General features: G+C 39.8%; 1 protein-coding gene across 1 annotated transcript in view; it reads left to right on the top strand.

Annotated features, from left to right (window-relative positions):
- The window catches only part of kcnh2b (potassium voltage-gated channel, subfamily H (eag-related), member 2b), a gene marked incomplete at its 3' end in the record, with an annotated part of 110,163 nt that overhangs the window by 65,770 nt on the left and 21,391 nt on the right, over positions 1-23,002 (top strand). The gene's annotated exons all lie outside the window — the stretch shown is intronic.

Here is a 23,002-nt window from a genome sequence, read left to right as displayed (position 1 = left end):
ACTTTCTTCATGTGAGAAATACAAAAGATTTTAAAGAGAGTGTATAGAGAGTTGTGTGACTCAATTCGTTGTAATAGCCTTACACTACTAGCATTTGTCGATAGAAACACGTAAATATTTTAAATTATTGAAAAAAAAAACTAAATGTACTACTCATTTTAACCTGAGGAGGCGCCATGTTCTTTGTCGATGATGTAAACTGGTTGCACACACAGCTCGGCAGCGTAACAAAACTCAGACACAGTAACCAGTTCTTCAGTAAATATAAGGTTCCGTAGGATAATATATATATATATATATATATATATATATATATATATATATGATGCTAAAATTAGAAAGAAAATAAAGACGCTAGTTGGTGTATTTTCATACATTTTAATATTGTTTGTCAGAAACAATATTATCAGTATTTTCATAATGTATATGATTATGGTGAATGCTGATGTCTTAAATGTCTTAAAGGCGGTTGTTTAAAGCGATGATTTAATGCACGCTTACCTTGAACAGACGCTTACTGATACTGAACGCGTTCTTCTTTGATGGCAGGCAGACTGGTTTGTGTCAAGAGGACATATCGCCACCTACTGTCCCTGTGTGTTTATATATCTGATCTTATGTTTTACGTCTCATATTTTAGTGTTATATATGGAAAACGTGTGTGCGTCGCTGTTGCGAAAGAGGCTCATTGCCTTAAGGTTGCAACCATTCAACATCAAAGATTTTGACGCCAAAAAATGGCGGCCTCCAAGTAAAAATATTTTTTCAAAGTTTCTGAATACTGTGACTTTTTTATTTCACAATTATGAAGTCAATGCAATTGTTCATAAATTAAGCCATACATCGCTCTATACCCAAGGATCCTTTAAGCAGAAGTGAAGGAAACCGGGAGACACAATGACGTTTGAGATAAGATTTAAAGAAGAAGCCTCCGAAAAAACATTCAATCTAACAACAGCTTTTACTAAACATGAAATCCTACAAAGAACCTTTATTTAAAAGAGCTTTGTCAAATACAAACATGACAGTGTCTTGCTTGGAGTCTGATGATCGTTTTTTTGTCCAAAGGCAATGAGCCACATTCATGAAACACAAGCAGGTTTATATTTGCGTCAAACAGTGTACTTAACCTTACACATACATTTATATGTATCCATTCAGCAGACCCCAGCCCTGTTGAAAGGTATGTATGTTTTGAAGCAAGGTAGCAGGTTTGAGCTGGTCCGTATCTAGTTATGAGCTCAAAACCAGCTACCATGCTTCAAAACGTCCCAAGCAGCATATGCTGTTTTTTAACTGGGAAGATGACTCACAAAAATAAAAGAGTTGAACATAAATAATTCACAGATGATTTTTGAGTCACTTTACATTGACAGAAACGTGTCCTGCTGTGTTTTATAATTGAGGCTAATTGTGTGAATTGAGTTCAAAGGCTTTCATGATATAAATCACAGCTCAGCGGATGAAACCTCCTCGTATGACTTCATCTCCTCAGGAGAGATTCACACCAATCCTAATGTCATCAGAATGACTGTGAGATGAGATAAACCGGGTTGAGCGTGATGGCCAAGCGCTCAGACGGTGAGATTAAAAGAGGGACGGATGTTTCTGGATCAAATGAAGACAGATGAGTTTGGGTTTGAAGGTGTGAGGGTTAGTGTGTGTACGTCTGTTGTTTGTGTAGATGGTTTTGAGATGCTCCAGATGACTGAAGTCTTTGCACTTTCGATCGACGTTACAAACATTTCTTCGGGATCAGCGTGATTTCAGGTAGATGATGTGAAATAAAGTCATAATGCAGGTGTTTGTCATTTATCCACAGCAGGAGATGAGGAAGAATTCACTAATGTTTGCCGCAGTGAGTTTCTCTGAGATGTGATTGCTTGTGTGTGATTGTGCATGTGTGTGTGTGTGTGTGTGTTGTGCTGGATGTGTATTGTGTCTGTCAGATACATGATCAGTCAAAGGTTTGAACTCACATTTGTTGTTATTATGAGTCTATTTAACACCTAAACACACAAGTAACACAAAAAATATTAAACAGCCCATGTCGTCTTAAATCTGTCCAGTGGAATGTTTTCTTCGAGCTCAGGGGGTATAATGGAGTTCTCAGTTATGTTTTATTTATGTATCAGCCTGGTCTATGATGTTCCTCCTAAAACTGAGAAGAAATAGTACAAAAACAAATGAGACCGTTAAAATGCATAAAGAGTGCGTGGAGCTATGAAATGAATGTAGTTTATATGGCATACATAATCTGGTTTTGGAAACATTTGATCTGAAATGATTGTGGTTATATAAACACTTTCTATCATCTTGATTTCTCCAGTTGTTCCTTATGTTGCTGTCTAGATGCAACAATTAAGAAAATCAAGAATAAATCATTTGTTATCATTGTGAGCTTCTTCAAATCCTGTAAAATCATAGCTTTAGATCAACAGCTTTTAAGGGTCATGAGAAATATCAATTCATTCCAGTGTGTTCAAGTGTTTGGCTGATGATGTTTGTGTTCAGACCAGTCGTGTCTGATCCAGAAGAGCTGATGAACAGCTGAAGGCATCAAACACAACACACACACACACAGTTAATTTACGGAGGTTATGACATAACAGCGTAAAATAACATTCAGAAGTGTGTTTGTGTGACTTCTCCTCTAACAGCAGTCAAGATGTAACCTGTTGGTTTCAAGTTGCTTTGGTTTCTGACATCAGCTGTGCGGTTTATTTATGTTCTGATGTACTTAGTAACACACACACAGTTTAATCTGTGTGTTATTGCCCAGGATAAACCAGGACATTGTGTTTTGTATGTTTCCTGTAATCTCAATTTTGACCTCTACTGATTCTGAAATGAAAGGTCAAATTGATCCCAGTCACCTGCTGTTACATCTTTTAACCTGTTGGTGGCAGTATACATTAGTTATGTGACAGAGTCATGTTGTTGTTTAGGCATCTTTTTCATCTTTGGCTGTTTATTAAATTATCTTGTTTTTTCTTTGAATGTTTTGGTAACACCATACAATTAGTCAACACGGACTAAACATTTTTATTTCAGAAATGTATACGTATGTATAAGTAAAATGGCATTAAGTTTATACGTTATTAATAAATGTACAGCTATCACATTGTGACACCAATCGTGCTAAAGCAACACCAAACTTACAATGAACAGTTTTACAGCATTTAAAAATCTTGAATCCAACATTAATCAATACATTATTAAAATCACAGATCATATCTGTTAGCTCCAAGGTTCATAAATGCAGAAAAATATTGTTTATTGTTAGCTAATACGCTAAATAATCTAAGAAAACGTTATTGTTAAGTGTTGTGTGTTTTACGTGTGAACATGACCTCATTTGGCTCTTCTCTGAGGGCGACTGTAAGCATCAGACAGACTCGGGTTATGAATTCTCTCTGTACACAAGCCAAAGTGTCTTTGTTAGAAAAAAACATCATATAATCTTCATCCAGTCGAGTCCTTTGAGCACAAATGATTCATTCACGCAGGATTTGATCGTATTTAATTTATACAATCAACACTCATTAGAAATAAAAAATCAACGTCACACATTCAATGTTAAAGATGCCCATTGAAAACTGTTTGTACATGCTGCTTTAAATGATAGTACATGCATTTATTTATTTATTTCATTGACTTTGATTCAAAAACCCCATCATAAGGGGAAATATTAAAATGATGTGTGATGTGATCCCTTTTAGAAACAGATGCAGGTATTTTGTGTGTGATGATGAGAGTGATTTAATCAGGTTATTTTGAGAACTTTACATATTCAGGAGATGCAGATTAGGAACATGAGATTTCAGTGACCACTGAATAATCTGATCGTGGACCAACAAATGGAGCAGCGCTTCACTCACGGATTTAATTCAGGACCAATTACATGAATCCATTATAATGTCGTGCTGGATCCAATGGGATGTACCAGCACAGGCCCTTTTCCCTCTCTCCACGCGTCGTACATCTCGTACAGTTGTAACGCTGACGTTGTCCTGTGGAGAATAATGTCCCGGCTTTATGTGTCTGCATTAGTCAGATCTGGTTTTTCAGCATGTTTTGTGCTTTAGTCAAACATTCCCCACTTTGCTCAGACATGTTTTCATCAAAAACCCATTTGAATGACTTTAGTCCACTTTTAAGAGTTTTAATAACTCAGCTGGTTAGACTCTGCTATCTCATCATCTACTATCAGAGGCGATGTTGTTGCTCGTAGGTTGCTCTTATGTCTCACACGGGCTTGTTTAGTCTCAGAGAAAAATATTAAACGATAGTTTACATCCTGCAAGCCAAATTTCATTTTCATAGAGAAAGATGAGAAATGTGAATCACAGACTTGTAAATCTGAGGACCGTTTAAGACATCTGTAAACAGGCAAACTCATGTGAGATTTCTATTTTGAGCTCTACAAGACAGAAATCCTGTAAATGAGATGTTGTTAAAGGAATCTGATATCGTTTCAGAAATGCATTATAAAACTGCAAGCATTTCTTTGGATGTTTTTTGTAATACTTCACAAAGCACATTACAGAAACTGTATCTAACAGGGTGTCCACGGGGTCTTAAGAAGTATTAAAAGTTGATATATATATTGAGAGAAAATTAAGGCCATTAAAAAGAATTCAAAAGTCTTATTTGCCATTTTCCGACAGTAGCCCCGCCGCTCGCGGCATCCTTTGACATCATACAGTGGGCACGTGCACACAATTCCCTGAATCTGTGCATCCCGGCCACGAGCGCACCTGAGAGAACAATCAGCTTTTGTGGAGAGACGTGAACCAAAATGGTTGTCAGTCAGAATTGCTGGATTGGATGTTTTTTGTTCTTTAAATCATTTTGCAGTGTAGCCGATTTCAACAGTTTTCGTTTATTCATAGTTTTAGCTTATAATGTTGAAGGACATTTGTTGTAAGGTGCATTCTTTCAGCAGTCAGTTACAAGCCTAATTTAGGCTATTCAAGAAGGGAGAGGGCTCTATTTTTGTTTAAATTTAGCCTACCCGTGTTGGAAAAACAGCATACGCTGTGTTAGGTATGTTTTGATGCTGGTTTGACCAGTTTATACCAGCTGAGGACCAGCACATGGCCATCTTAAACCAGCAAATGACTATTGTTTTGTTCAATTACATTTTTTAGTTATATTCTATTATATTGAAAAGCAAGATCAAATATAAGAAGCACATACTGACCATTCAGTTAATGCAATACTGAAAACATTGGCTTAGTAAATAGAAGAAATGTCAGCATCCTGCCTCCTGCTGTTTGTCTCCAGGCCTCTAGAGGTCACCTGTATTCCCCTCTGTCTTAGTTCTTCCTCTTGTGTCCTTGTTAGCTTTATCCAGGTCTCCTGTGCCTTGTTTCCCCTAGAGTATTTAAGCTGTGTTTCCCCCTTACTCCTCACTTGGTTTTTGAGTCTTGGCTATGCGTCTCGTATTGAGTCGGTCACAGTAAGCAAAGTGATCCTAAGTAAGATGTTCTTAGTTATTTGATTTAGCTTATTCTCCCCGCATAGAGTTGTTTTATTTACCTCCTGTGATTGTTTGCAATATCTTTTTTGTTAGTAAAACCTCTTCTCAGAAAGAAGTATTTGTTGGACTTTTTATGGACTTGCAAAGTACCTTTCTTTTAAAATAAATCACCTTTACCTGGAGTATTGCCTTGAGTGTTTCGTTTGGGTCCAACACTATCTGCTCTGTGGCTCAGTGGTAGATCTCTCAACCCACCACACCTGAGACCCGAGTTGTGACAAGAAATAAGAAAACCTGTGTTCGATATTCAGCAAAGTATTTCATTTTCATTTGGCTTCGGCCAAGAGCTTCTGGGCATCCCTAGTCCATAGAGGTCATATGATAAAGTTTGGCTGAATTTAATCATTGAGTTGGTGAGTAGTGTGAGGTCCATTAACACCCGGTTGTTAAACAACATGGTTGGAGGATAAAGAGTTGGAACCATGGCTGAGGGCCGTCTCTGGGAATAATCGTGAGGTTTCTGCTCTGTGTGTCCGTCGTCTTGCTTTGGGTTAGTCACTCAATTAATTCTCTAGTGCTTTTTTCCTACCCTTCAAAATGATGTTTAATTATTAAACTGTTTTTACTAACTAAGACTGTTTAGTTGTCCTATCTTACAATCTTTATATAGTAAATGTAAGATAAAGTGTTGCCAATCTTGAAAAAGGTCTTCAAAGAATGAAATTCCTGTATATAACCTGTCTAATAAAGTGTTAAAATGAGATCATGAGGCCAACAGCATCTTAAAATGATGCTCCGTCATGTGTTGTGGATCTTCACTTCCAGACATGAATGTGCTCCATTCATCAGCCGTCACATCACATCATATATCAGAACCCAGCGCTGACTCCTGCAGTGTTTCTGACTGATGTTTGTGTGAGACGCTGAGCAAAGTCACGAGCTTTCACACTTCTTCATGGTGCCCTTTTCAGTCGGGACTCCCAATGAATCATCATGAAAGATCCAAACCTGCAGAACACAGAAGAAGATATTTTGAAGAACGGTGATACCCAAACGACACTGAACTCCATTGACTTCCATTGGTTGAACACAAAACCTGTGATGCATTTCTCAAAGTGTGTTAAACTGAAGATGAATCACTCGAGAAAGGATACACATTGACAGAATTCTTCTTTTTGGTTGAACTATCCTGGTGTTAAGGATCAATCGATGTGTTTGTGAGGAGCAGGTGGAGGTGATGCTGTGGTCCGTGGTTGCGTCATCTCATTTGGTGTCCCTGAAACGCCCTCTTCTCATCAGCCTCAACAGCACAGGTGACCTATTTTGGCAGCGTAGGGTCCATTTATCTTGATGGGGCAGGCGTGGCAGCGATGGGCGGCTCATCATGGGGCGTAATTGAAATGGGGGCCCGCTCTATACTGCATTGATTTAAAGTCACGATGCACTCATCTATTATATGCCAAAACTCTAAACTACTTTTAGGGTGATAGAATGACATTCAAAGTCTGATGTTTGTACATTTAAACAGGAACGAATCAGAATATTTAGTATTGCTGGTGCTAGATTATTATTTTACATTATGTGCAGGAATGTAAGAATTATAAGGAGTTAATGTCTTGATTTATTCAGCTGAATTAATTTGAATACATTAAGCATGTGCACGTAATTATTTGTATGGCCACCGTTGAGTCAGAGTTGTTGAGTGTCTAAATCCTCATAGGTTAATCCATCAGCGCAGATAGATGCATGTGGACTCATCACATGAGGCGATGGAGTGAACCAGGCAGCACTGATGTTCTTAGTTATTACAACCAAGAACCAACCTCAACCCAACCTCTTTATGTAGCAGGGAACACAAAGACATGGCCTTTCAGTTTATTTGGGAAAAATGTATCAAATTTAAAAAATAACTTATTAAAATAGATGGATTCATACGGCTCGCGGTGCCGCCTTTAAGCCATTGTGGCTGCCGCTGCCGTTTACAAAAAGAGAATATATTTTAACTTAAGCTGCGCCTGCGTTATGAGCACCGCTTTTGCCACTTACCGCATGTTTCCCTTTGAACATGAACTAGACAATCTACTGCCAAAATCCACCATGATGATGGAAATTGCAGATGCGGACGGCTGGACTATACTTTTGCCTTAATGTGTTTACAGCGTGAGCCTTTAACGTACACACAGCCACTTCTAGAAATGTCAATAACCAAACAGCATGGCAGCGGTTTTACTGATGCGTTTTGAGCATGGCGGGCCAAGCGTTTTCAATCCATTTCTATGGATCATACTGTTGCGGTTAAACGCAGAATTGACGGGTGAGAACAGGTGGAGTTCTACCGCTGAGGTGAAACTGACAGCAAGACTCCAGAAATGACAGGTGTGCTTCAGATGTAGCAGTAACTATAAATTCTGAATTTATGCAGCTGTTGTTCTTCTCAGGTTTCTCTTTGATAATAATGTCACTATGCAGTCACTGTTCACATACACATACACACATTGCAGAAAATATCATAAACGTATAGAACAGAGGTCGCGTCAACCAAAAATTCTCCCTCATTGACAGATTTATTTTACCAATGACAGAAAAATCTGAAGGGCGTCTGTCATTTTGACGGATTACAATAAGGGTAATTTATTTAAAACCAGGGGCGATTCTAGGATTTCCATTTTAGGGGGGCTCAGCCCCCAATAAGGGTATGATTAAAAAAATATTATTTGACTATTAGGGTAGGTTTGTATACTACTAACCTTATAGCTATCCACTATTTCATTGTAATCGAGAAGTGTATGTATAAGAATATAGACAAAACCTGTATTAATGTAATTGTCTATTGGAAATATGTTTAATCTGTTCTATATTTATTTCTATGTATTAAAAATAACAACATGAATTATCAATTTGCCACTTCTATAAATCAATTACTTAAAATAAAACACAAATCCCTTTACTCTACTCTTACTCTAATGTATCATGATACACTAATGATTCATTATTACTTAATACAAAAATGGCTGCACAATGTAATGCCGAGAAATACAATAATATGTTTTCAATTTTAAAAAGTAAATTAAAATAAATCATGATCGTTTTCTAAAGTATGTTTTCATAGGTGTTCGTAGGCTGAAGCCCCCCTAAAAAGGGCCTAGTGACGCCCCTGTTTAAAACCCTGTTTTATCATTTCCTTTCATCATTATTTGTCAGTGTAATCATTTACAAAGTGAAAATAGCGGCAAAAACGTATTGATATGCAACGTAGAAACCTTTACATTTTACACTTGGCAGACGCTACAGTGTCACATTACTGCAGAGCAATCAGGGGTAAGGTGTCTTGCTCAAGGGCACTTCAGTCATGACCTGCTGGCACTGAGATTAGAACCTTCTGATCACATGCCCAACGCTCTAACCATTAGACCACAGCTGACCTAATATTCGGGAGGAGCACGGCTAGATAACTAACACGGCTGGCCTTCAAAGCACGCAGCCCCTGAAGTCCACGAGCGAACCAAATGAGACTGTCTAGCCTTATGCAGGATTTCCAAGGTATGTCACCTGCTGCTCCTGTCATGTGATGGCTCCTGCAGGACACAGCAGAGACATTTCTGACTTTTTTTAACATACACGGAACTTAAACATGTTTATTTTATTTTCAAGAATATGATGCATTTATTTAGATTAAAGCAGCTTAACCCAACAAAAATAAACATATTGTAATTAACTGCTGTCAGTGAGATAAAAATGCCCAGTGGAGGTAGCTGTACCCCTTCTAGTCATAACCCTGTTATAGGCGCGCAATGAATCTCGGGATAACCGAGGCTGTTAAGGATCCATTCGTTGTAGTCCATGAGATGGCATTGGAAATGGGAGTCCTTATCAGCCTTCAGTCACGCTGCTGTGAGCCAATCGGTCTTGAAATGCAGCCTTTGAAGCTTGCAGCCCCATAATTGGGAGGTTTATGGGTAAACACAGTTTATGGCTGAGATAACTATGTGCCATTATAGGCAGTACAGTTTCATACACACCATCAGAACACAGCTCGTTCACTTTAAAGTCTTTGGAAAAATCGAACCAGTGCGTCTTTACTATAATCGACTGCTTTTTCAAACTATTTATAATACACAACAGTGTTATTTGTTTTATTATATCACAGACATGTTTTACTGCTTTAACCCGATTCAAAAATAAAAAAGAATGTTTGAAATAGTATAAAATGATGACAGTAAAACAAATCTTTGTTATTTAGATAATATGTAAATGAAATTATTTTACCTTGGGTTTTACCTCAGAAACAATGTCAGTATGCCTGTGCTTTATTCTCGAGTGTCTCTAGTCATATCGGAGTTTTGGGTTCCTCGCCACCGTTTGCATACTGTTTTGCACTGTTTTGCCTGGCCGGGGGGGCTGCTAGAATTTGTAAGTCTTATTTAATTAACACTGCATATAGGAATTTATTGTGTGTCTGATATTTGACCTGTGTTTTGAATTCCATAACCTTTTATGTTTTACTTATAGTCATTTTTTCTTGTACAGCTGCTTTGTAACAATGAAAATTGTAAAAAGCGCTATATAAATAAAGCTGACTTGACTTGACTTGACTATTGTGAGGGCCTGAAGGTTTTGCAACAAACCTGATGTCAATTTTATCTTGGACTTCAGTCATATCAGCTGTGGGTCTACCGAAGCAACAAAACTGAGATTAGCTCAACTTTATGCGAATGATGTGCGACTTTCTGGATCGTCTCTCGTCTGTCACTGCAGTCACTGGTGGTCTAAAAGCTTTTCATGTCTAAGCACTTCATTATATGAACCTTTAAAAGCTCAGTGTAAAAACACAAGAGAACTTTACTTAAATTATGTGTCTTTGTTGAATGTTTAGTAAATTAAGCAAAGGCAATGTGATTTCACATTTTCAAGTTTGTAAAGTTGTTTTTTTGTCACGTTATGAGTAATGTGCTTGACTTAAGAAATACTTCTGTAATGTCAAACCGTAGTGCAGAAAATTCTGTTTGGGGAATTTAACTAGGAATGTTTGACATCATACAGTTTTAAAGATCTTTTTTGAAGAAAAACTCAATTTAAGGCTGTTATTGTCTTTTTCTCTACGGAAAGATATTGTGTCTGAATGTCTGATGAGGTCTTCAGTGGGTCTGGAAGTCTGTGGTTTGTGTCTTATTTAGATCTTCTATTCAAATCTCAGTCGGCTCAGTGGGAGTTCACACACAATAGTCCAATCTCTCACCAAACAAAAGCTCAAGACTCTTAACCATCACCGTCCTGTCTACATGAGACACATCAGTCTGACAGCAGCTGTATTTATATTCTCATATAGACACATGATGTCGTATTTCCGTGTTCAGTGTGTGTATTGTGCTCCATATAACATGAGTGTATTAGTAGGTCAGTGTTAGGATGATATACACCATGAATCATTGCCTTGTTTCACATGGACTATTTTTGCCTTCATGTACAGTATGTACGGTTGGCCTGTTGGTGCAATTGCAGGAACAAGATGCTATTATTTTTGCTTATGCACGAACAGCGTTTGTAGTTGGTGTCATAAATCATGTGGCGAGCGCTGGCCTGTTTTCAGCGTTATCACTCATGGTGTCTGTGAGAACATCTACAGGTCTCGCGGGTGTAGGATTCAGATACACCGTTCTACAGATGTGCAGATAAAATGACTAGATGTAGCTCTTCTTTGTTGTGTTTCATTCAAGTAACAAATACAATTTTAAAAAGAGTGTGATGGTTGAAACACATGAGGTGTAAATGAATGTAGATGCCAGGTTGCAGTGACGTCACGTTCAATAGTTTGTTCATTAATGTCAGCGGTAAAACGGTCACAAGCTGTATTTATATACTGTATGTCTTCTCATGTCCGCAGAACCGGCATATGCAAGAATAGTTTTTAATTAATTTTTAGGTTTTTACATCAACGGCATGATTCGAGGGTGGACTTTTCTGCGTTATTTTACCGTTACTTTCATTTGGGATTCTTACTACTGCGCAGTCAGACATGCGCACATAAACAAAACTGGGAAAAACTGGCATTTACATGCAGCGTGAAATTGGAGTAATGGGTAAAAACGACCTCTGCCGAGCAGGTTGTGCGTACGCTGTTTATGAGCTTTCCCCGATAAAGGAAAAGCTTTTTACGCGTTTACATGCCCTTACACCTTATCAGCTTATTAAGCTTAATCGGCGTAAGACTGTGCATATAAACACACTCATTGATGTCTAACAGAATTAACGGAGAAATTACATCTCATCTGTGATTTTTTTTCTTACGGTATTGAAGATCACAGGGTCATGGGTCACTTTTGCTCTGTTAAAGTTATTTGAGTTGATGTGAGAGCAGCTGCTATTTGTTCTGCCTTTTTTGTCCATTTTTGGTTCCATCTCATACTTGACCAGCCAAGTTTAAATTCACAGTTCAAAGCTTTTATTGGCCCGGTGGACCTCTATTAGCTGAGCTGACCCGAAGATACGCGCTGTATTATTGATGGAGCTCCACACGACTGCTGGTGAGAGATCTGAGCCGCTTTAGCGTCACTGATATCTTGCAGACGGCTCATTGGAACTGGCACTTGCTTTATTTGCTGTCCTTGTAATTTTGCATCCGTCACGTCTGTTTGTTAGCTGCAGGGTTTATTAGATGCATTACTCAAACATTAGAAAGCGTGTCTGACGGTGTGATTTTCTCTGTAGGCATCATGATGTGCCTTTAAAGCAAAGCCCTTGAATGCCTGGATATGATGTCCAGTTGGCCAACACACTGTGTTAAATGGTACTTTAAATTAGGAGTTCTAAAGACGATTTTGGCCTGAATCACAAGCAAAACTGCTTTTGTGTGTCTGAGCCCATCCTCCTTACCGAGCTTTAGAATACAATAGAAAATTCTAGTTCAGGCCATGAAACTTTTTGTCAAGCATTTTTCACTACGGACAAGAGAGACAACAAACTCTGTCCTGTTGTTTAAATCTGCCATAAAAATATGTTAAGTGCTTGTCCTGTGACGTCGCCGCTGTGTAGTGTGTTTGCTGGCCCTGTGAGTATATTTTTTTAGCTCAGTCCCTGGAGACGCGGGTCTTAAAGTAAGTGGGTTAATTTGAGCTTTGTGATGAATTGGGGGTTCCATCATTAAGCAGACGGCGTGTGACAGGACACGTGATGTATGATGCCATGGCGAAGCTTACCGTATTTACTCCGGCGCCCTGTTGGACGAGTGGCGGTGTTAATAAACACATGTTGAGTCATCACACTTTCACCATGTTCACAAATATTATTCAATGTTTGTTTTGCAATCTTTTATTCAAAAGCAACATTATCATCCAGTTTCACTCCAAACGTCACATCACAGCAGTGAAATCATTCGTGAGCTGCGTTTTGTGTTGACCGCAGTCACGTCATGTTAAACGGTCAACATTGACCTCTCTGTCCGTTTGATGACGGTCTTCTCTCATTGCTCATACCATCCCTCACCAAGCAGTTTCTCATCACCGAAGCTCATTTTGTGCTTCTGACAGCATAAAGAAGAGCAGCAGTGTCCTTCTCACACCTTCATATGCTCTGTTCCTCCTTTATGGTGGATGCATGTGCGACTTTGGCAGTTATTCAGCTAAATTGATCCGTCTTTACTGACATGCCTGTGATTTTATCTCTTCTTTGTGCTTTTGGGGTCATTTTTAAACTGATAGTTAAACCGATGGAAAGACACGGTATGTGTTTCAGACATTCACAAAAGAGGTTCATTTTAAACATATTGGGACTAAATTAAGAGCAGATTTTGCATTATGGAGAAATTATAAAGTGAAAAAACATGGAAATGTCACAAATGTGATTTTGTGTGCCACACATCGTTTTTTTAAACAATTGATGTTTTGTACTATTACATCTTAGAAAATCACATGAATAAGCAAGCAGGTAAAAGCGTTGTGAATTCCTGTAAGATTAGGCTTTAATTGCAGTATTATATTGTCATCTGCCAGTCTAAAATAAAACATGTAAAATTTCATTGAAGGTAAAATTTAACACCGTTTGTTCCAGATCGTGTGGCGGGTTGATTTTGGTTCATGTCATACACTCAAAGGTAAAGCACCTGGCTGTAAGAACATTGGTGTCAGCACATTGAGGTTGTGCATGTGTTACGATACATGAGAAGTGTGCGGTTGTGTAGAGGTGCCGAGCGCAGCAATCCGGCTGTAAGTGGGACACAGAGCTTCTGTATTTGGAGTAATTGTGTCGTTTGTTATTCCTGCAAAGCATGCTGGGGATGAAATGTTCCTCTATTGGTAACGTCCAAACATGTGCGGTTGAACTGATCTTTTATCCTTGAGGTCCTGCTTGGGGTTTCCAGGTCTATTTTTAGTCCACGGACCCTTGGGGTCTTCTCTGGTTTAATTTAACATCTTTACATCCTAATGCGAGCAGTCAGTGCAATGATGATTAAAGAACTCTTTTACAAGAATTGTTCCTCACACAAAGCCATTATCAGGTTAGGTTAGGGTTGATTTTGCCATTAAACGTCAACCTCACTCATACATGTTGTGTATTGCAAAATCTGCTGCCTCTGTATTTCTAGAATATTTTTCCACATGTTTCTATGGTATACTGGATATCTTAAGTTTTAAAGGTGTTTATTTGCTAAATTTACAGTGTTGGGCCTCGTTTTTCATAACCTCTGTAATTTCACTCTGGCATGATGGATCATAGCTTCTGGGCCAAATCCTGACTGATGGCATACCTTTCTTGCCTTAATATGTGATACGGCGGGCTGGTCCTCTCCGCACACATTTGTCAGATTTTATAGTCTGGATGTCCATGCTACTCCAGGCTCACACGTCCTGGAGTCTTAATCCCAGAGTCACGTCTGATGCCTTCTCTTGGCTTTTGCACACATACCACACAACCTTGTGGGTTCAGACACCTCCAGTGCGGCGGCGGTATTCTCGTTCTCATAGCGATTTAAATGCAGCATCGAGTGTAGCTTTTGAAAAAGCGTGAACGAGGCGTGCCGGACGTCCTTTCAGACAAAGTTGGAACCTGAAGACGCGTCCGTGTCACATGTATTTATGACTTGCAGGTGCGGGGGTAATTATATAAAGGCAATTATTGGCTTGTTTGAAACACGTGCTTCACAACCGGTCGAACAAAGAATGTTCTCCCATAGCGTTTGAAACACAGCATCTCGCTTTTTCAGGGAACAGTGTTACAGCCAAGTAACCCAAGACAAACACAACACCACCGAGACAAATATCTTCTTTTGTGTTCCACTCTGTTTCTAACAAGATGAGGAGGTGGAAGAGATTTTAACATGACTGCCGCTGTAGGGTCTTTAACTGTGAAACTGTTGTTCTCTCTGGAGTTCTTGAGCAGTATGAGTTCTGGAGAAATTGTCTTTCTATGATGTTTCAGTACAGTTTCTGTTGTCTAGGAAAATAGACTCTTTGAACTCTATTGAGGTTAAGCATCCCTCTATACGTGTGTAATAATATAACAGCTACACCGGGAGTGAGTGTCCCGCTTGACTATGAGTTGAGAACATTTGTTTTAAAAAGGATCTTTCAGTAAAGCAGTACATTCATACAATATCATACTTGTTGAAGTGCACAGGAGTTATTTTTGTGTTTTTGCAGTCTGTGAACCTCTTATTAGTTCTTTTTGAGTTCTGTGCGAGTTTTACTATACCAGTATCATTTTCTTGTTAGTTTGATATGGCTGGTGAATTTCATTCTTTTGCAAGAGACTAGTTCTGTCCATTTGGCATATAAATGTCTTAACAGGTTAAAGATTTATTGTGAAAATGTTTGGCGTTTCAAGCGCTTGATATACACAGAGGCCAAAAAACTAGTAAAAACAGATCAAATCAGCAAGGAGCCGTAAACGCTCCCTTTTCCAGAAATACACTGAACTGGACAGTGGGCCGAGCGTGTGACATTTTACCCTATATGGTGGAGTATTGAGCTGGTCAACTGTCTTACTGTGTGCTTTTTGTCATGACTCATGAATAAGCGTGTGTTTGATCTATTGCCACGTAAACATATCAACCATTAGCAGGGTGTTCTTCATATATTTACATATTAGAAAGAGTGAAAGAATTTGTGAGGTCTAATAATCTTAACACAAGATGGATCTCCCACGACCACCAAAGAAGAAAATGAAACATCTGGAAAATTGTAAGACGTATTGCCTTATATCTGAAACATTCACTGATATTATTAATAAACATTTTTGGCTAGTTTTATGACTAGATACAGTTCAAACAAACTTTTAATGTCAAGAATGACACTTTCTCTGCATTAACCTTGTCATGGTCACGGGTGGTGAGACATGGACAGAGGACCCAGTTGCAGACAGCGGGTAATATATATTTAATAAATAATAAAATAAAGACACAAAAGGGAGGTAACATAACAAAACATGGATACATAACATGAGAGGACTTGGACTAACTACACAATACTAAGATTTAAAATAAACTCATAACAAGAACTACGAACTAGAACTACGGACTAGAACTACGGACTAGAACTACGGACTAGAACTACGGACTAGAACTACGAACTACGGACTACGGACTACGGACTACGGACTACGGACTACGGACTACGGACTACGAACTACGAACTACGAACTACGAACTACGAACTACGAACTACGAACTACGAACTACGAACTACGAACTAGAACACACTAAACTAGACTGACAAGACACATGGACTCACCACACAACCACAATGAACCAGCACAAGACAGAAGACACAAGGGAGTTAAATAAGGGAGCAAATCAAGAGAGGAACAGGTGAAGGGCATTGATCAATAACGAGGGCAATGAGAGGATGGGTACAGAGACGAGACCGGAGAGAGTGTATGGAAGGCCATAAGAACAATAATTGTCTCTCTCCACATTAAACATGAGGTTCTGTCATGATCCGGCCACTAAACTAAGAGAAACATGACATGATGCAGCAGAATCATGACAAACCTGAACTTATAATAAGAGAATACACCTGTTGTTTACTAGAATAAAGTTCCTGTTTAACCTTGCTGGGTTCATAATCTTGCTCATGTAGTGAATGAATCTCACCTCAGTGTTTGCTTTGGGTCTGATAGATGAACACAAGCTCACTCTGTCTTCACGAACAGCAGGAAACAACACAATAATCTGAAGAAGTCAGTGCACCACCGCCTGTGAACTATAAAAGCCATTGACATTTAGAATATTTATGGTTCTCTCTCTCTCTCTCTCTCTCTCTCTCTCTCTCTCTCTCTCTCTCTCTCTCATGGTGCTCTCTCATGGTGCTCTCTCTCTCTCTCTCTCTCTCTCTCTCACTCTCTCTCACTCTCTCTCACTCTCTCTCACTCTCTCTCTCTCTCTATGTCTCTCTCTGTATCTCTCTCTCTATCTCTCTCTCTCTCTCTCTCTCTCTGTGTGTGTCTCTCTCTCTCTCTCTCTCTCTCTCTCTCTCTCTCTCTCTCTCTCTCTCTGTCTCTCTCTCTCTCTCTCTCTCTCTCTCTCTCTCTGTCTCTCTCTCTCTCTCTCTCTCTCTCTCTCTTTTTAGCCAAGCATTCACTTAATGCAAAATATGCTAATTAAGGCACAGAGAGACTGCTGACATTAGATATTATTTACTAGGTCTTTTTTATAACAAGTTAAACTATTCATGTTCTGTGTTCTATTTTTCTGCTTTGGAACGATGCAAACTCTGAAAAGCGCTATATAAATAAAAATTGAATTGAATGCATATACTGTACAACATAATCTGTTAAATAATCTGTTGATATCTTCATGGTCTTCTCACAACTTCTTCTTTAAAAAATTCTCTAAACTGTTCATATTATAAAAATAAAACTATGATGAGCATTTACATTAGTTGATCCGAAAATCCATAATATTACGTTTTGTGATCTGTTGCACTACTACACTACTAACAGATTGTTTCGGCATTATGGCCTTTTGGCGAATTAGAAATGTGTGTGTGTGGATGTAAAAACTAATACATGGTCACGGTCATGGTAAAAAAATAGTTGTGTTTTCAGTTTGAAAGTCTTGTCAGCTGAATCTGCAGAAGTGTTTTTCTCACTCTTGACTGTTAATGCTAATGTTGCGTTTAAAGCCTGGAAGACTTTCTGCTGACTAATGTTTTTCTGTGTGTTTGCTATTGTATCATGTCTGCTGAAATCAATCTAAAAAAAAGACATTTGTCACAGACAACTTCTCAGTTTTTAAAGGTTGGTGGGCGACCACATTGCTCTTCTGGCTGTGTGCAATATATTATAATAAACAATGTACTCCTTCACCTCCCGGGGTTCAGACTGCAGCAAACAATCCAAATGGGTTCTCATTCTGTTGACATATGTGCAAGACCTCCTACGAGCCGCCTGTATGGTCCATGAGATCTAACATAACACAAGATCCTTGAAACAAATGAACTCAGTTTATTTAAGGGCGGCTTTTAGATAAAGCGGGACACAAAATTAAACACAAGCAGCCCGGGTCGCATTAAAACCGCATTAGAGAAACAGCCTCCATCAGAAGTGCATGCATAGTTTTTGCATAATCAGGTAAATGAACACATGCGCAGGGGTTTTTAGCACGAGCCCCTGTGAATTTATGGTGTCGTACCGCTGTTGGGGGAGATCAGGCAGCCAGAACCAATTAGTTCTGATCGGGTGTAGAGGATCGACCGAGGGGAGGGGAAACACGGGGGGCAGGAGCGAGGGATGCTGAGCGAGAGAAGAGAGAGAGGAGATGAGTACAGCCTGTGGAACTCTGCACATCCAGTTAGAGATGCGAGCAAACATCCAAGTGTCAGACGCTCTCTCACACGTCCCAAATGAGAAGACGACAAGCCAAGCCTGCGTTTACAACTTCTCTTCTAAATAAAGAGAGAGGCAGAGCGTCAAGCAGAAGGGGAGGGAACTTCAGCAAGCGAGCGAGCGGCGAGACTTTGGAGAGTCAGCGAGACGAGCCGGCGCAGTTTGACTCCAGCAGTGGCTGCGCTCCAGGGAAAGACAGCAGCCGCGCAGCTGCTACCCGACGCCCGTCTGCGCCTGCTCCAGCTCAGGGACACGCAGAGAGCGGACGCCTGGGACGCCGGCGGTGACGACAGAGCTCGGGTCGGGTCAGACGAAGAGGGGGTCGTGGCCGTGCTGGCGCGTGGAGCGGATGGGCTGGCCCGGGACGGGCGGCACGATGCCCGCTGGTCGGGGGGAAGCGAACAGATGATGAGCGAGATGTCGTTCAGCGGGCGCGACAGCATCCCTCAAGAGGGAGCGCCGGGGAGCAGGAACGCCCGCATGAGACGGGCCGTGCGGATTTCCAGCATTGTGGCCCAGGAGGTGAGTTTAAGCTTTAAGAGCGGGTGACACGTGTGGGAGAGAACGTTTTTGCTCAGATGTTGCTCTTTTGTAGTTTAGGAGATTTGATGGAGTTTTAAGTATCTGTTTGGTTTTAGATGTTTCTCCTAAAGCTGCTTAGGAGAATCAAATAATTTTTGAAAGTATAGAGGTGTAGAACAAATGGAGATTGTAGCAGTAAAACAATCTGGATTTGGGTAAATGTGATGAGTTGATGTTGAGATCTTCACTAATATTGCCTTCGATCGCAGACGCGACGAATCTGAGCTCAGTGTGACACATTGATGACGTCTCTTCTCAAACTCAAATGACAGACACATTTGTGACATTTACTGTATGACTCTGTTTCTCAGGAGAAATATCTGAGACTTAAGCAGAAGTTTGCATGTGTTATGATCACACTCAAGCTGTGATGTATTTGTATCCTGTTGTTTAATGGATCCGCTCAATTTAGACTCCGAGCTGACCATATCGGCTCATATTCACAGAACGGATTAATGTTCATCTTCAAAAGAAATCGCCTTTCAAATGAGAAGCTCTTCACCTGCAGGAATATTATATTGATAAGTTTTGCCTCTCAAACAATGATAATTTACTGGAGAAGTTGAGGAGCGAGAGAGAGAGAGCACACCGCTTTCATCCGTCACATTTCCACACAATGCCCTTGAATACAGCGTTCATCGACAAGAGAAATAAATCAATGTGTCTCACCTGCTCTTTAAATTTTTTCCTCTATCACGTCTGTAGTTCCCCGAGGTCTCTGAGGTCCCGCTAACTTGACAGGGACCACCACGAGACCTCCTGTGAGCGGATGAATAATGCGAGATAAAGACGGCCGGAGAACAGATGAGATCTGTCACATTTTCCTCTGTGACATCATTTCGTTACGTGTACACATACAGAACGAGTTAAGCAAATTGGGTTGTATCAGCATCTGACAAAGTGTGTTAATGTACGTTTGCTAGAACACACATCATGTGATGTGATGTTTGGATATAAGGAACAGATCTCACTTTGCCGTTTCAGAAGTTTCTCTTTAATGCAGTTTATTTCTCTGTAAAGTTTGTCGTCTGTATCCGTCCTGCAGCGATGCTTCAGTCAGAGCAGTTAAACGCTCGATTGAAAAACGTCCAAAGCTGAAGCAGCAACAAACAGAATATTAAAACATCAGAGAGTTTCCCATCATGCATCAGCAGCGTTCAGAGCGCTTCTATATTGCTCCGCATGCAGGCTTAATAAACCTGAGTGTTGTTTGAGATCTTCATCTTGTGTCACTTATTTCAATAATGCAAACATATGAAGGAGAGAATACTTTGATGTACTTTGACTTTTGTTCACAGACAATTTTGTTTTGAGCCAAATATAACTAATGAAGAATTATGAATTTCCTGTATATATCTTTATATATTTTAATGTAATCTTTATAATGTAGGTTTGCTTTATTGGATGAAATGCTGCCCCCATCTGTCAGGAAACAGAAGCACAAGTTCTGTGTTTTTTAAACCAATGAGACAAATTGAAATGAAGAAATCTAAACCTGTGTGCTCGGATGTGTTATCAATGTTTTTTCTCTCAACCTTAAACGGTTCTGATGGAAGTCTATTAGTTCAGACTCGGAGCACAGGGCGGTGAGCACAGATACAATATATGGAGGTAAATGACAGATGATCTCCGTTAGAGATGAAGTTGATTCATGTACCAGTAAGCAGCAGTGCATTGTGGGAGATGATGCTGTCATCTGTCATCCGCCGTCGGTGTGTGAGCACAGTGTCGTGTGTCTCTCTCAGTATCTCGTCTGTCAGGTGTTCACACACCTCTGTGTTTCTTGAGGATACTGATGAGATTTTCTATTAGAGCTCTGTGAACACACTGCCATCTTCATCACAGACCACAGGCACTCAGTCACGTTTCTACACGTCAATCATTTAGATTATTTATCATTCTTGTTTAACTTTTACGGTAAAATTAGGTTTTATATTTCATACATGATTGTTTATAAATAACTGATCAGTTATTCTCTGCTGATTCAGCATCCGTCATCTGAATTATTTCTGTCGGCGTGCGCTCGAGCCGTTCGTCCACATCAGTGACAGATCAGTCTGATTGGCTGCCGTGGCGCTGATGTCCGGCCCATCAAGTACAGTGACAAATCATCATCCGGAGGGGCGGGGTCATCCATCACACTGATTCAATGCGTTCCGCTCACCTGTAGCTGTCAGGACAACAGGAGACGAGTGTTTAACAGATGCTCAAGCTGAGAGAGAAACATCTGTCTGATCTCACGCTGAAGAGATCAGAATGTCTCGAGAGAAATAAGCTTCTGGAGAACATCAGGTTCTTCTGTTCCTTAAGCTGTGTTTCATCACAGCAATGTGACACATTCAACGTGTGAAAATGAGTTTGGGAAGGTCATGAGGGAGAACAGGAATGATGATTTCTCTTCAAGTTCAATTTAGTTTTTCAGATTCATGTAACATAAATTAAATAAATCTCAGTATCATTAGATGTGTTTGTGTGCAAACAGAATGATCTTTAATTGTGACGTGTATAACTACACACTTCACATGTTCACTGTAAATATCTCACAAATGCACTGTCACGTGATTGATAGTATGGCAGTGTGGGGCCAATCACGCATCCCTGTTTGACCCATGTTTCCTCTGAAAAAGGCTCAGACTTGGAGCCATCATTGATAAGCACTCTGACTGACATGCCATCATATACAGGTAAGAGCCTCAGTATTCTGATATACTTGTCATGGCAACCGTACCTTGATAGTATACTCCACAAGACCAGACGGTCTACCATGTCAAAAGCCTTTGTCGGGTCTATAAAAGCCATATACAAAGGCTGCCTTTGTTCGAGGCATTTTTCTTGGAGTTGCTGTGCTGTGAGTATCATGTCAACTTTTCCTCTGGATGGGCAGAAGCCACATTGTGATTCTGGGAGTACTTCCTCAGGCAGTGGTAGTAGTCGGTTTGCAAGAACTTCGCCTGCTGTAGTTCATCGTTCATCGGCTTCGGAGAGAAGTGTTGTCTCAAAGTGTCTGTGATGTAGACTGCGGAGCAATCCCTAGGTTTTTCCTCCGATGACACTGAGTAATAACGGCACTTATAGGCAGCACTGCTGTTAGCCTCTACAAAATGGTCAAATTTTTTGATGTAGGTGGTCCACGGTTCGACACTTTCAGCAAAAGATTCCATATGGCCTACAGTCGAAGCCATCCTAGCTAACCTGGCTCGCTTTGGCTACGCAAATAAACAAAAAAAATTTCAAGACCCGAAACTCACAACTTCTTGTGGTCGATCCGTAGTAGCGCTATCCACCTCGTCGCCAATTAACACTTTGTCTTACACTTTCATAATCTGTATGATATATTAACACTTGGAGATCACTCACCACACATGCATCTTCCGAATCACATTCTTATTCTGCGTTTATTTGCGAGAACCAACAACAACAAAAATGAGGATTAACAGTGCCCTCTACAGGCACTATGAGGAATAACATGCATACATAACAATAAGCATTCTTTCATTTATCTTTCTCTGTGTTTATCAGAACAAAGACATTTATACAGATTTGGAAAAACTTGAGGGTGAAGTGTCCCTTTAAAGGATGTCTGCAGGTGTGTGTGGAAACAGACTGATGTGCCTGTGTGTTCAGTTATTGATTCGTGTTTATTCATCAGTCATACTGTATGTCACTTTAGTGTCATGAGATCAAAAGACAAAACAACTAGTTCATTACAAGCCTCTCTCTCTATCTCTCTCTAAATCTCTCTGTCTCTTTCAATCTCTCTCAATCTTTCTCTCTCTCGGGCTGACTGCAAGTCCTCGTGGGAAATCACAGCTTGTGATTTTGGATGTTGAAATTATGATGTGAGGATTTGTGGTAAAGAAAACCGGGTGTGTAACTGAATTTGTAATTTCTGTACTTCATATTGGGAGAATTATTTATTTCCTTAAATATCCTTTGCTGTCGATACAGAATTAACTTTTTCCATGCCAGCAATTACCATTAAAAAAGTTGGCAGCCAGCATCAGCCTTTTTGATTATTTTCACACAGAATATGTTCTTCTATATAAAAATACATGGACGAACTGTCCCGTCCATAAACAGTGTGTCGCTCATGTGTGCGTGCAGTTGCAAACCCACTCT

This window comes from Barbatula barbatula (genome assembly GCF_947034865.1).
Source record: "Barbatula barbatula genome assembly, chromosome: 23".
Lineage (NCBI taxonomy): Eukaryota > Metazoa > Chordata > Actinopteri > Cypriniformes > Nemacheilidae > Barbatula > Barbatula barbatula.
This window is presented reverse-complemented; position numbering and strand designations above follow the sequence as displayed.